General features: G+C 44.7%; 1 protein-coding gene and 1 non-coding gene across 6 annotated transcripts in view; both read right to left on the bottom strand.

The window, feature by feature from the left end:
* Positions 1–15,359, bottom strand: part of CDON (cell adhesion associated, oncogene regulated) — a 120,025-nt gene that overhangs the window by 75,928 nt on the left and 28,738 nt on the right. For 2 of the 5 annotated variants that reach the window (XM_044281998.1, XM_044282003.1), the window contains exon 3: positions 948–990. The exons of 2 other annotated variants lie outside the window; for them this stretch is intronic. The gene's annotated coding sequence lies outside the window, so the exon portion shown is untranslated. Of the gene's footprint in view, positions 1–947; positions 991–6,406; positions 6,654–15,359 lie in introns of all 5 variants that reach the window. One more of the 5 variants, XM_044281999.1, reaches the window with a different exon arrangement.
* Positions 9,145–9,248, bottom strand: LOC122929809. The gene has a single exon (XR_006388028.1). It is a non-coding gene; the product is annotated as a U6 spliceosomal RNA (small nuclear RNA).

Genomic DNA, 15,359 nt, shown 5'->3' with positions numbered 1-15,359 from the left:
GACTGGGAACTTAAAGTGGCCATGGAAAAAAATCTAAAAGTGGCCCCATTTTGTAGGCAGGTCCAAATTAACAGAAGGCGGGCCAACACAAGTAGGTGGGGTCAACAATACCATAGAGTAAGATACCATCCCAGCAGAATCAAATAACACACTGTAGCACAATATACTGCCCCAAAAGCTGTCCCTCTGTGGTGGCCATCAATAGCTAGCATCTTCTGTCCTCCTCCTCCAGTTGTCTATGGAGCAGGGGGCTTAGGAGGTGAGGTGCAGGCCACAGCAGTTTAATTCAGGAGGATCTGTGCGGTCGCTGGCTGGGTACATGGGTACCTGATTCTCTCAGACTTAATTACTGTTGAGAGCTCATTATGTACCCGGTCAGCGGTGGAGAGGCGGACTGGGATGGCCCCTTGGGGCATCAGCCCACCGGGAAATTTCCTTGTAGGGTCTATGGCCAATCAGTTCCTGAATTGGGAGAACATACAGAAGAACAAGGAGGGCAGAGCTTAGTGGGGGAACTGCTAGTGTGGATTTCATAGACGCTGATGTAATCCTATAGTTTTCAGGAAGTTAGTCACACAGGAGAGACTGACATCCTGTCTACACAGGACAGGACGCTCTGGACTGGTGGTCACACATGAATCACATGACACAGCTGGCCATAATGAAAGGGTTCAAATTGTATGGATATGACTGAGCTGGCATGAAACAACGCTAGAATAATGCTGGTAAGTCCATAAAAAGATTCCTGAAGTGTTTCCTTAATTTCGGAGTAAGGGAACATAAGTGGTTGACAGATCATGTGGCTGGCAGTTAAAGCTTTACCCATGGCAACAAATCACAATCTGAACTCAGAGTCGTTAGTCAGAACCATGGCTAAATCATTTGAACAAGTTTTCATTCTGCATTCTGTCTTATTCATTCTTTATATACAGTTACTGCACGCTTACCTAGAGCAGCTGGCCCAGAGACGTCTGTCCAAGTGCCAAAATCCTACAAGTAAAACATATAAAAATAACAAAGAAATGTTATTAAATGAATTACGTATTTTAGCAAATTTACTAGCAGCAGTGAGATCAGATTTAAAGCTGTCAGGCCGGCTCTGTGCTCAGTCCCTCACCCTTTATACACATCTACAGTAAGATCATTGGGGCCTGGGCAGGAAACATGGCTACTTAACAGTCTGACATTAGTGTGACGGGATTATGCTCCGCACATAGACACAAACTATGTCTATATACAATGCACCCAAAAAAAAAATGTAAGCCAAAAGATAAAAACAAAATCATCTAAATAAAGAGCAACCGCCCATATATATCAACACCAAGCAATATGCAATCCGCACATGCCTATGGCAAGAGCATTTACATATACCTATTAAAAATTACCAGACCGCATGAAGTATAAATATAATTTATTGACATAATTCATAATTGACAATTCATACATAAAAACAAGTGCAGGGAAAGAGGCGACATCCACATAGGAGACACAAATGGTGATTTTCGCAATCAAGAAAATAATCACAAATTCTCAAATTCATGCCGAATATTCGGCCATATATTCGCGAAGTATCGCGAATTTGAATATTGCCCCTGCCGCTCATCACTACTGGACACCAAACGAGAGAGACCTGTGCACCTGAGCTGTAGCTAGCAGAGGAGATCCCTGCCCTGGTGAGGAAAATGGAGGAGCTGAAGGAACACAAACAGATGCTGCAAATGGAGATTGACTGTGTTTACAAGCTCAAGACTGCAAACCCAAACTGTGCAGCCGTATACGACCATAGGCTACACTCACTCAGCTTGGAACTTGGTGGCCTGGTAAAGTAGATGGACACCGTCCTGGACAGGATGGGACTACTTGCTGAGTCCTTTAGGAACCAGGAGCGTTTTTCCAGCCACAGTTTGAACTTTGAAACTGTTTTTTCTAATGCTGAACTGGACTCCATTGTTGCTTCTGAGGAGGCCCAGCAGGCGACAAGACCTGTGTTGTAAGCCACAAAGTTTTCTTTTCAAAAAGGAGAGATCCATAAACAGGACAGTGTGCAACAGCGGCCACAAGAATCTGCAGCTGTCCCTGAGGAGACGCATGGACCTTAGACACCAGCACTACAGTTCCCAGGAGGCACAGAGCAGCAGTAGCAGGACAATGGAAATGTATCCGTACATCCAGGTGATGGGGTGGCAGAGCAGAGCTCTACTGCTAGGGCAGAGACTGGGGGTGATGGTGGACATGTGCCTAAGGGGTCAGTGTCTGGTGGGAATGTACAGTCTGTATGGGAGATATCTGAGGATGGCATAGAGGTGGACAGGCTGGAGGAATCTCCGCAGAGTAATGAGGGTGATTTTCCACCTTTTTCCCTCGAGCATAGAAGGTGTGAGTGGCACCTCTAGTGCAGACACCCCCCCAATAAGTCAGGGCCCTGAACTCCGCCAGGTTCCCCCTAGCAATGCCTGGAGCCGCGGCGCTCCATCTTTTTCCTCTGGCGCTCACTATGCAGATCAGGCCTTTAAAAGGAGAAATGTAGTGAGATTCAAACATCGAGGCGCCAAGAAGACCTCCCAGATCGGAAACTCCTGTGTCGCCAGATGGGGTTTGTGCCAGCAGACATCTTGGCAGTCATTAATCTACCAGATAGACAAGGCTATGATGTCTATCTTCAAGCTTACAGTCAGGTCCATAAATATTGGGGCATTGACACAATTCTAACATTTTTGGCTCTATACACCACCACAATGGATTTGAAATGAAACAAACAAGATGTGCTTTAACTGCAGACTATCAGCTTTAATTTGAGGGTGTTTACATCCAAATCAGGTGAACGGTGTACGAATTACAACAGTTTGCATATGTGCCTCCCACTTGTTAAGGGACCAAAAGTAATGGGACAGAATAATAATCATAAATCAAACTTTCACTTTTTAATACTTGGTTGCAAATCCTTTGCAGTCAATTACAACCTGAAGTCTGGAACGCATAGACATCACCAGACGCTGGGTTTCAACCCTGGTGATGCTCTGCCCAGCCTCTACTGCAACTGTCTTCATTTCCTGCTTATTCTTGGGGAATTTTCCCTTCAGTTTTGTCCTCAGCAAGTGAAATGCATGCTCAATCGGATTCAGGTCAGGTGATTGACTTGGCCATTGCATGACATTCCACTTCTTTCCCTTAAAAAACTCTTTGGTTGTTTTTGCAGTATGCCTTGGGCAGTTGTCCATCTGCGCTGTGAAGCGCCGTCCAATGAGTTCTGAAGCATTTGGCTGAATATGAGCAGATAATATTGCCTGAAACACTTCAGAATTCATCCTGCTGCTTTTGTCAGCAGTCACATCATCAATAAGTGCAAGAGAACCAGTTCCATTGGCAGCCATACATGCCCACGCCATGACACTACTACCACCATGCTTCACTGATGAGGTGGTATGCTTAGGATCATGAGCAGTTCCTTTCCTCCTCCATACTCTTCTCTTCCCATCACTCTGGTACAAGTTGATCTTGGTCTCATCTGTCCATAGGATGTTGTTCCAGAACTGTGAAGGCTTTTTTAGATGTGGTTTGGCAAACTCTAATCTGGCCTTCCTGTTTTTGAGGCTAACCAATGGTTTACATCTTGTGGTGAACCCTCTGTATTCACTCTGGTGAAGTCTTCTCTTGATTGTTGACTTTGACACACATACTCCTACCTCCTGGTGAGTGTTCTTGATCTGGCCAACTGTTATGAAGGGTGTTTTTATTCCAATATCCAACCAGATACCGTCACGGTTAAGATCATCTTCTGGAATGAAGCCATCCCTTCCCAGGATATTGTGGTGTGGCTCAGGAGGCACTGTGACATGGTCTCTGATCTCACCAAGAACAGAGATGATAATGGTATCTGGACTGGAGGGTGGAAGGTTTTGTTGAAGCTGTGCCAGCATGATAATATCACGTCGCATCTACCGAACTCCTTCATTGGGAGAGAAAAAGGCATCTGCTTTTACCCAGGTCAGCCCAGGAAGTTTTTAAAGTGTGGCAGAGCCGGTCATGTCGCAAGTGTGTGCACTGTGGTCAAGTGCAACCTGTGCAGTGAGGTCGGCCATGTAATTGCAAATTGTCAGAATATCAGATGTAATCTATGTGGCACAATGGGTTGCCCTCACAGGGATTGTCCGGATGCATGGCACAATATCTGTAAGGAGCTTCCTGGTGAGGAATTGTTGAAGGCAGATGCTGTAGATGAGGAGGCCTTAATGTCAGGGTCCATTCTTACTAGACAAGAAGTCCAGCAGGGATCAGGTACTGCAGCTCCAGAACATGAGGTCCCAGATACTGCAGAGGGGAGTATGGAGGTTGTCCCTGAGGGTCAGCAACAGTCAGAGGTAGCTTCTTCTTCTTCATCACCAGCAATATTTGAGGAAAGTAAGAGCAACAAGAGGAGGAAAAAAGACAAGTCCTCCCACAAGCCTGAGGGTGAGTACAGCATGACCGAGAGTGTCGGGAAGAAAGTCCATAAAGGGTCAGAGGTGATGGTCATTTCTAACAGGTACGAGGTCCTGTCAGTCTGAGGGGGATTATGAGAGAGAACTGAAGAAAATAGATGACAAATGTGAAAGGGACACTTAGGATCCCCCAACCAAAAAGAAACCCTATGCTGTAGAGTCCCAGATAGAATCAGACATGGAGACAGGTGGTAAGCAGGGTGTAACGAAATCTGAGGTAGATAGATACATTAGATAGATTTTCCTAAACTTGCATTATCAATAGCTGATTGTATGTCAGTGTCTTTTGATCTATTAAGGACTTATGCAAATTGTGCCACTAGATGCCAACCAGTCTGCAAAAAGGTGAGACACTCCACATTCTCAGAGGAAACTCCATTTAGCACTGGCCTGCTACTTACAAGCCATATGGGCATACTAATGAATATCTGGAAGGGGACACTAAAAATGCAGGGTAACCCCAGACATGGCAGCTGATAACAACAGGTACACCTCCCTGGTCACCTGATCCCTTTGAGATCTGCCGGGAGCATGTGGCGAACAAAGTAGTCACAGGTCTCACTCCAAGGGTGTTTTACAGGAATCTTAGGAGGGTATCCTGTGGGTGGTAAGATCTTACTATGCTGACCTATTTCAGAAGAAGGTTTTGGATAAAGAGAAGATGACTCAATTATTGGAGGCAACTCCAGGACCTGATACTAATGATGTGGACTTTTCTCCTTTAACAGCAGAATTGACGGTGGAGGAGGTTAAAGTGGCAATTGATAAATTACATCTAAAGAAGGCACCAGGTCCAGATGGTATTACCGAAGAATTCTATAAGTTCAGAGACCACTTAGCTCCAATCCTTGTGGATGTGTACAAAAATTGTCTAGGAAATCACCTGATGCCTCCGTCCATGAGGGTGTCCTCGTTGATTCTGCTGTCTAAAGGTAAGGAGCCTAGTGACATCAAGAACTGGAGTCCAATTACCCTCTTGAATGTCGGCAGGAAGATTCTGGCAAAATTCCTGTTTTGTAGATTAGTCTGTTTGTCCTGGGCACTGTTGGCAGGCTGTCAGTTCGGCACAGTAAAAGGGCAGAACATCTCTGGAGCAGTCAGCTTGATAAGGGAGATGTTTGAGAGATGTAAAGCTCTACGGTGTGGGAGATATGTTGTTGGTATTGACCAGACTAAAGCCTTCGACAAAGTAGACCATGAGTATCTATTGGCCACTTTGTCAAAGTACGGTATTCCAGGACAATTTGTTGATTGGCTGAAAACCTTGTATAGAGATTCAGAGAGCTTTCCTCTGATCAATGGTTGGCAAGGGGACATGTTCAGGGTTGAGGCAGGGGTGAGACAGGATTGCCCTTTGAGTCCACTGCTCTATGTGTTTGCCTTAGACCCGTTCCTGAGGTCACTGCAGGAGTGTGATTTTTCAGAGGGTGCCGGTCCCCAGCTGCTTGCCTCTGAATGTTGTTACCTACACGGATGATGTGACGGTGGTGATATCTGAACCTCGTGAGATGCAGATGTTGTCTGCAGCCATCAGAAGCTACTCGGAGGCTTCAGGGTCTCTGGTCAACCTTGAGAAGAGTCAAGCTTTCTGGACACTGAATTCTGATCCAGACTTTGATCTGCGACAATTCGCGAAAGCATCCACCTATATTAAGATCTTAGGGGTTATATTCGGGAGGGACGATAATGCCAGGATAAGTTGGGAGGAGAAGTTGGAAGCCGGAAATGCAAAGGTTCAGCGATGGAAGAACTGGAAGCTGACCTATAGAGAAAGGGTTACTATGTTAAAGACTTACCTGGTTCCTGTCTTCTTATATGTGTCTGTCATTTTTCCTTTGCCAGAATCTTTCTCGGCTAAGCTCTTTAGCCTGTTATTCCAGCTTCTTTGGGGGAACTGGTTGAACCCAGTAAAAAGAGGAATCACCTACCTACAGAGTAGAGAGGGTGGGCTGGATATGTTAAATCCAAGGGTGTTCTTTGACTCCTTGTTCTTAAAAGTTAATTTTGGTTTGGTTGCCTGGACTTGGAGAACAGCTCCCTGTGGGTGAACAGTGTCAGGGACTGGATATTGCCTTTTGCAGAGTCTTGGGTGCGAGGCAGCAGTCTCAAGAGGGGTCGGTTGACTCGTGGCTTTCTCCCCCAGGACCTTGAATATGGTTTTAGGTGCTTGAGAAACTGGAGGATTGAAAAAGCGTGTATTGAGAGTAAGACCAGAAAAGAGCTGTACCTGACCATATGTAGGGCTTTCTTTTATATACAGCTAGCATTAAAAGACTGCACAACGGTAACCTTAAAAGAAAGTCTGAGGTTTCTTAATATAATGTTTTTTGATATAGCCTGGCTGTCCTTGCATGGAAAGCTTTATGTTAAGGGGAATCTAAAGGTCCATTCACACGTCCGTAAGTGTTTTGCGGATCAAAGGATCCGCGGATCCGCAAAACACAGACACTGGCAATGTGCATTCCACATTTTGCAGACCGCACATCTCTGGCACTTACTAGAAAATGCCTATTCTTGTCTGCAATTGCGGACAAGAATAGGACATGTTCTCTTTTTTTTTATTTCGGGATCGGAATTGCGGACCCAGAAGTGCGGGTCTCCATCTCCGGATCACATTGTGCGGCCCCATAGAAATGAATGCAAAATGCGGAACAGAATTGCGGACGTGTGAATGGAGCCTAAAACATCTGAGTGTATCAGAGCGTAAGTGTCCCTTAGGATGTCAACAGGAGGAGACCATGGCACTTTTTATATCTGAGTGCGAGGAAGGGCAGAAAATATGTCAGGAAGTATCCTACAGGTTAAAGATTCCAAGACTGCAGTGTCTTACATACCCAGACATTATCTATGGGGTACCAACTAGTATACATGACATTGACTGGGGGACCATGTACCTGATTATAACAATCAATAAATACTACCACTGGCATACTAGAACAAAAGTGTCCATACAGAACGAGTCGTTCCATCACAGGCAAGCGGTGAACCTGAGCCTGTCAGAGCTGAGGTGGATAAAGAGAAACAGGATGAAACAGGATGTTATGGAGGAATGTACATATGGTGGATGTGGACTTATCTCCATAATGGAATTGTGTTTATTGCTGATTTATTTAATTTCTTTCCCTTTAACCCTTAGGCCCCTTTCACTCGAGCAAGTTTTCCGCGTGGGTGCAATGCGTGACGTGAACACATAGCACCCGCACTGAATCCTGACCCAATAATTTCCATGGGTCTGTGTACATGAGCGTTTTTCTTCACGCATCAGTTCTGCATTGCGTGAAAAACGCAGCATGTTCTGTAGTCAGGGTTTTTCACGCAGCCCTGGCCCCATAGAAGTGAATGGGACTTCAGTGAAAAACGCATTGCATCCGCAATTCTCCTTTGCCGAGATAATCCATCCCACCTAACAGGTGTGGCATATGAAGGTGCTGATTAGACAACATGAATATTGCACAGGTGTGCCTTAGACTGCCCACAATAAAAGCCCACTCTGAAATGGGCAGTTTGATCACACAGCACAATGCCACTGAATGCAGGAATGTCTACCAGAGCTGTTGCCCATGCAATTAATGTCCATTTCTCTACCATAAGCCATCTCCAAAGGAGTTTCAGAGAATTTGGCATTACATCCAACTGGCCTCACAACCACAGACCACGTATAACCACACCAGCCCAGGACCTCCACATCCAGCATGTTCACCTCCTTGATCGTCTGAGACCAGCCACCCGGACAGCTGCAGCAGCAATCGGCTTGCATAACCAAAGAATTTCTGCACAAATTCACAAACTGTCAGAAACCGTCTCTGGGGAGCTCATCTGCATGCTCGTCGTCCTCATCGGGGTCTGGACCTGACTGCAGTTCCTCGTCGTAACCGACTTGAGTGGGCAAATGCTCTCATTCGATGGCGTATGGTACGTTGAAGAGGCGTTCTGTTCACGGATGAGTCCCGGTTTTCACTATTCAGGGCAGATGGCAGACAGCGTGTGTCGCGTCGTGTGGGTGAGCGGTATGCTGACGTCAACGTTGTGGATCCAGTGCCCCATGGTGGTGGTGGGGTTATGGTATGGGCAGGTGTATGTTATGGACAATGAACACAGGTGCATTTTATTGATGGCATTTTGAATGCACAGAGATCCCGTGACGAGATACTGAGGCCCATTGTTGTGCCATTCATCTACGACCATCACCTCATGTTGCAGCATGATGATGCACGGCCCCATATTGCAAGGATCTGTACACAATTCTTGGAAGCTGAAAACATCCCAGTTCTTGCATAGCCAGCATACTCACCGGACATGTCACCCATTGAGCATGTTTGGGATGCTCTGGATTGGCGTATACATCAGTGTGTTCCAGTGCCTGCCAATATTCGGCAACTTCGCACAGCTATTGAAGAGGAGTGGACCAACATTCCACAGGCCACAACCAACAACCTGGTCAACTCTATGCGACGGAGATGTGTTGCACTGCGTGAGGCAAATGTTGGCCACACCAGATACTTACTGGTTTTCTGACCCTCCCACCCCCAGTAAGGCAAAACTGTGCACATTTCAGAGTGGACTTTTATAGTGGGCACACCTGTGCAATATTCATGCTGTCTTTTTTTTATTTTATTAATGCATTACGGAAAGTGTATTAAGATACATGGAAGATGAACTGAGGTGGATAACTGACAACAATCCGAATTTGCGTGTCATCCTTGCGCAGGGGCCATGCTAATTTTCTCTGTATCGTTCCAATTTTAGTATATGTGCTGCCGAAGCAAGCACAATATATGCTGTCTAATCAGCACCTTGATATGCCACACCTGTGAGGTGGGATGGATTATCTCGGCAAAGGAGAAGTGCTCACTAACACAGATTTAGACAGATTTGTGAACAATATTTGAGAGTAATGGGTCTTTTGTGTATGTAGAAAATGTTTCAGATCTTTAAGTTCAGCTCATGCAAAATGGGAGCAAAACCGAAAGTGTTGCATTTATATTTGTGCTCAATGTATTATAAAAGTAGAGAAATGGAAATTTGCTAATTTTTCAACATTTTTGGTAAATTCTGTATTTTTTATTAATAAAAATGAAATTTTTTGACTCAATTTTACCAGTGTCATGAAGTACAATATGTGACGAGAAAACAATCTCAGAATGGCCTGGATAAGTAAAAGTGTTTTTATTACCACATAAAATGACACATGTCAGATTTGCAAAAAATCCGCCTGGGTTTTAAGGTGAAAAGTGACTTGGTAGTGAAGGGGTTAACAGCAATGGACTATTGTTAAGTTAAAGTTATTATCATTATTATTTATACTGTTGGGTATGTATGATTTCTGCGGTCTGGTAAATGACCATTGTTTCTGTTCATTCTGATTGAATGTCTTGTTAAGTTTGTTTATACTAATAAAAATTTCATCCTATATACAATAATTTAGCTACTATAATACTGCTCCTATGTACAAGAATATAACTAGCAAAATACTGCCCCCAATGTACAACATTATAACTACTATAATACTGCCTCATATGTGTAAGAATATAATACTGCATCCTATGTACAAGAAAATAACTACTATAATACTGCCTCATATGTAGAAGAATATAACTACTATAATACTGCCTCATATGTAGAAGAATATAACTACTGTAATACTGCCTCATATGTAGAAGAATATAACTACTATAATACTGCCTCATATGTAGAAGAATATAACTACTGTAATACTGCCCTCTGTATACTAGAATATAACTACTATAATACTGTTGTTTATATACTAGAACATAATACTTCCTTCCATATACAAGAATATAACTACTATAATACTGTCCTGTATGTATAAATAATTATAATTATTATATTACTGAATGTGTATGGCCTTTGTGACCACTATGCCATCACCTTTTATGCTAATTACTCCCAAGCAACCTCTGATACAAATGTGCATGTCACTGAGCTCCCCCTCTGCCGAATTGGAAGATGGCCCCCGACCACTGAGTGGTCACAGTCTCAGTTCAAGGCCTTGTTAGGATAAGGAAACCACCTCTAAAAGGCCTGCTAATCTTTAGCTTCCAGTGATAACAACACAGTGGTAACTATGTCAGTGTTATCTTTAAAGGGGTTGTATGACCTCCAAAATAATTACCACATTTATGGAAACCCAATGCACCCCTTTATAGTGAGTGGCGTCCGCGAGTGGTGTCCATCAAGTCAGTGAACTTTCACTTTCTTTATCTTCTCCGGTCAGATATGAACAGAGCCTAAACTGCAGCGCAATGTGTAGTACTTGAACTTTTCCCTTCACATAGGAGAAGGGACGCTGTCTAAACATTTGGCCTGTTTCTCCCTTTGGGTAACACTCTCCTCTTAGTCTTTTCAGTCCACTAGTTTCCTGGGACTGGGATAACAGGTCACTTCCCAGGCCACAGAGCAGCCAATCTGTCCCTAACCGCAGGTCTCTACCTCTCTTGTTAAAGGCCGGTTTACACAGCCTGGTTCAACAGGTAATTGTTGGGAGGGAATCGTTCCTTCACAACAACTGCCTGCTCGTCAGTGGAGGAGAACACTACATTTACATGCAGCGATCCCCTCCACCGTATGGGGATGAGCGATCTCTACTGCCATCGCTTGTCCTCGTACAGATTCATTGTTTCTGGGCAGCAGAGCGACATTTACACAGCACGGTCTGCTGCCCAGAAACGATGATTTAGGTGTCTACATGAACAACTGTATCACCCGGTGATCGCCGGCACCTTAACATGGGCAGATTATAGAGAACGAGTGTTTGTAGGACTGTTATTCCTTGATAATCTCCCCGAAATTTGGGCAGCCTTAAGGCCTCATGGACACGGGCGTAAGTATTTTGCAGTCTTCGAACCATGGATCCGCAAATTGCTGATCCCACACTTTCCTTGGTCCTTATTATAGAAATGCCTATTCTTGTGCACAAAATGGGCGAAAATTGCGAAACGGCCGCACGGATGCGGAAAGCAAATGGATGCTGCTCAGCTACTGTGACAGAGCATGGCAGCGCTATCAAGTACAGTGGTCCATCAGTCCCCTATACAATGGACCACAAGTTGCACAGGTAGTGTGGCATACTGTATAATACAGCATCACATCCATGGCATATATGCATGACAGAATATCAGTCTAAGGCTACATGCACACGACCGTTGTGTGTTTTGTGGTCCGCAAAGCACGGATGGCGTCCATGTGCGTTACACGATTTGCGTGATGGCTCGGACAGCATTTAATATAACTGCCTATTCTTATCCGCAAAGCGCGGACAAGAATAGGACAGGTTATATTTTTTTTGCGGACCACCGAACAGAGCAACAGATCTGGACAGCACACGGAGTACTGTCCGCATCTTTTGCGGCCCCATTAAAGTGAATGGGTCCGCATCCGAGCCGCCAGAACTGCGGCTCGGATGTGGATTAAAAACAACATTCATGTGCATGTAGCCTAACATTGTTAAAGGGGTTATCCAACACCTATAATGTCCCCCAAAATGCCCGGGCACCTCATACAGGTTATACTTACCACTCCTGACACCCACATGGCTGCCACTGCATCTCCCCGTCGCGCAAAACATTTGGTGACCGGGGATGGGAGGGGGGGTGTTGGTTTGCGCTGCAGCCAATAGCAGGACACAATGAGGACGAGCCTCGCTAGCATTGTGGATGACACTAGGGAGGCTTGTTCCCTTGCAGCCTGCTATTGGCTGTACCCCTGCCCCCCCATCGCCGGATGTTTTGATGCAGCGGTGGCTGTGCGGGCATCAGGAGCGATGCAGGTGCCAGGGAGCGGGGTAAGTATTACCTTTATGAGGTGCCCAGGGCATTTTGGGGGTCATAGGTGTTGGATTACCCATTTAACCATTTTCTTAAAGTGGTATACCTACATTCTTTAAGATTAGGGGGAATATGATGTTTAAGCCTTTACAAATATGACTACTATAATAGCGCCCCCTCTGGACCATGTGACTATGGAGATTTATTTAAGTCTTAGAGCTGTGGATACATTACAGTAGACACATCCTCTGCCGTCCTTCTGCTTTATAGTCAGTGTACGCTGCTCCGCTTATCTTGGAAATTTTACTACAAGGGGCTAGATGCCAAGACCACCAGTTAAGAGCAAATATTACACTTTGGCGGACATATAGACGCCAATGATCTGTGTGAAGAGACACACGTCTGAATGCACTGGAGTCTGTACAAGTCACTGGGAGGAGACAATGATATGATATTACTCGTGGCAGCAAATCAAGGCCACAAATAAGATGTTTTCTTGGAATTGTGCTTTTTTTAGGCCTAAGGGAGATCAAAAGGCTTATACAGGGAAAGGAAAATAAGGGCATTAATATTACCCAATCTTAGACCCCTTTACACGAGTAGATAATTGTTTGAAAAATCGTGACATCGAACAAAAGTGATAAATTATCAGGTAGTATAATCGTTTAGCTTGTCCTTGCAATCACCGATGTAGACATCTTCGATCGTCGTAAACAGGCATCGTTTCCAGCACAAATGTTTCCATAGTGGGTGAAAATGCAACTGTTTGCCTGACAAATGATCTATCAGACAATAATCTGCACATCTAAAGGGTTGTCATTCGAAAATTAAAATAAAGTTCAAATAAATATGACATGTTAGTCGCTCGATCTAATCAGTTATCTACTCGTATAAACGGGCCTTAAAGGGCAGCTGTCAGCAGATTGGTACCTGTGACACTGTCTGACCTGTTACATGTGTGCTTGGCAGCTGAAGACATCTGTGTTGGTCCCATGTTCATATGTGTCCACATTGCGGAGAAAAATGTTGGTTTAATTTATGCAAATGAGCCTCTAGGAGCAATTGCCGTTACACCTAGAGGCTGAGCTCTCTCTGCAACTGCTGCGCCCTCTACACTTTGACTGACTTTAGGCACAGGCATGATCACATTTTCACTGCCTGGTCCTGTCATCAAAGTAGTGAGGGTGCGGCAATTGCAGAGAGAGCAGAGCCTCTAGGTGTTCTCATTGCTCCTAGAGGCTCATTTGCATATATTAAAACGTCATTTTTCTCAGGAATGCGGGCACTTATGAACATGGGACCAACACAGATGTCTTCAGCTGCCAAGCGCACAAGTAAAAGGGTACTTTCACACTATCGTTTTTCTTTTCCGGCATAGAGTTCCGTCACAGGGGCTCTATACCGGAAAAGAACTGATCAGTTTTATCCCCATGCATTCTGAATGGAGAGTAATCCGTTCAGTTTGCATCAGGATGTCTTCAGTTCAGTCGTTTTGACTGATCAGGCAAAAGAGAAAACCGTAGCATGCTACGGTTTTCTCTCCGGCGAAAAAAACTGAAGACATGCCTGAACGCCGGATCCGGCTTTTTTTCCCATAGGAATGTATTAGCGCCGGATCCGGCATTCAGAATACCGGAATGCCGGATCCGTCGTTCCGGCATGCGCATGCGCAGATCGGTAAAAATGAGAAAAATGTACAAGACGGATCCGTCGGTCCGCATGACAAGCGGAGAGACGGATCCGTCCTTGCATTGCATTTGTGAGACGGATCCGCATCCGGATCCGCATCCGGATCCGCATCCGGATCCGTCTCACAAATGCTTTCAGTCAGCAGCAGATCGGCGGATCCGGCGGCCAGTTCCGACGACGGAACTGCCCGCCGGATCACACTGCCGCAAGTGTGAAAGTAGCCTAACAGGTCAGTCAGTTTCATAGGTACAAATCTGCCGACAGATGCCCTTTAAGTGAATTTCCACCTTGTCACCCCAGGTCATTATGTGATCTCCACTAACTGATTACACACTATGGGAATACACACTATAGGAACAAGAAAGATGGCGCTTGGTAGGAGATGTCTGAGAGCCGCAGGAGGGATTTGATAGATGCTGATAATCCTGTAGTTCACAGGCAGTAAGCAATACAGGAGAGACTGGCAACCTGACTACACAGGGGACAAGCCCTGGACTGATGGTCAGACTGTGGTCACCTAAGCCATGTGCCAATAATGGGTTCAGAATGTATGGATGCAGCTGAGCTAAGGTGAAGCAAATTACACTGCTGGAATTCACCTGCACGGCAAGAAGAATCTCAGAAATGTGGAGAAATTCTTAATTGGGTTTTCCAGGTTCCCAGTATTGAAGGGCAATGGTGAAACAAATTACACTGCTGGGGTATTTCTGGAGTGCTTCTTTAAGCTATAAAATTCTGGATTCTTACAGGAACCCCCCCCTCCCAAATGGTAATTTATAGCTGTGGAGAAAAGTTGGAGCTCTCCATCAGAAAAATGTAGCTCCAACCACATGCTGAGCAAAAAATGTCTTTTTAGGCCCCATTCACGGGACCGTATTTTTGGTCCGCATCTGATCTACATTTTTGTGGATTGGATGTGGACCCATTCATTTAAATGGGAACACAAAAAATGTATACAGCACACTGTGTGCTGTCTGCATCCGTATGTCCAGTTTGCAGACCTGCAAAAAAAAGATAGAACATGTCACATTCTTGCCCGTTATGCGGACAAGAATAGGAATTGTTTCAATGGGTCCACAAAAATGCAACATGGACGTCATCTGTATTTTTTGCAGATACGCATTTTGAGGACCACAAAATACATATACAATACATAATACACCACCCTTATTGTCAGTTCCTCCAATTATGGTATCTTGAAGGTCATGAATAAAATCTATTGTGTTTTTTCTATAGTCTATCCAGAAAATAAATCCAGAATTCTACTTATTTCCAGTTAGCAGGTAAGAACTCAACAGTAAGGTCACATGACTGTCATCAGGGTGGAGTCACATGGTTGTCTGTTTCCATGGGCAACCAGTAGAGTTTGACAAAATGACTGGCACTAAACGGATTCAAAGGGAAAAAA

The sequence above is a fragment of the Bufo gargarizans genome, chromosome 2 (assembly GCF_014858855.1).
Source record: "Bufo gargarizans isolate SCDJY-AF-19 chromosome 2, ASM1485885v1, whole genome shotgun sequence".
NCBI classification, from domain to species: Eukaryota; Metazoa; Chordata; class Amphibia; order Anura; family Bufonidae; genus Bufo; species Bufo gargarizans.
Note: the sequence above shows the minus strand (reverse complement) of the source record. Positions and strands in the feature narration are given on the sequence as shown.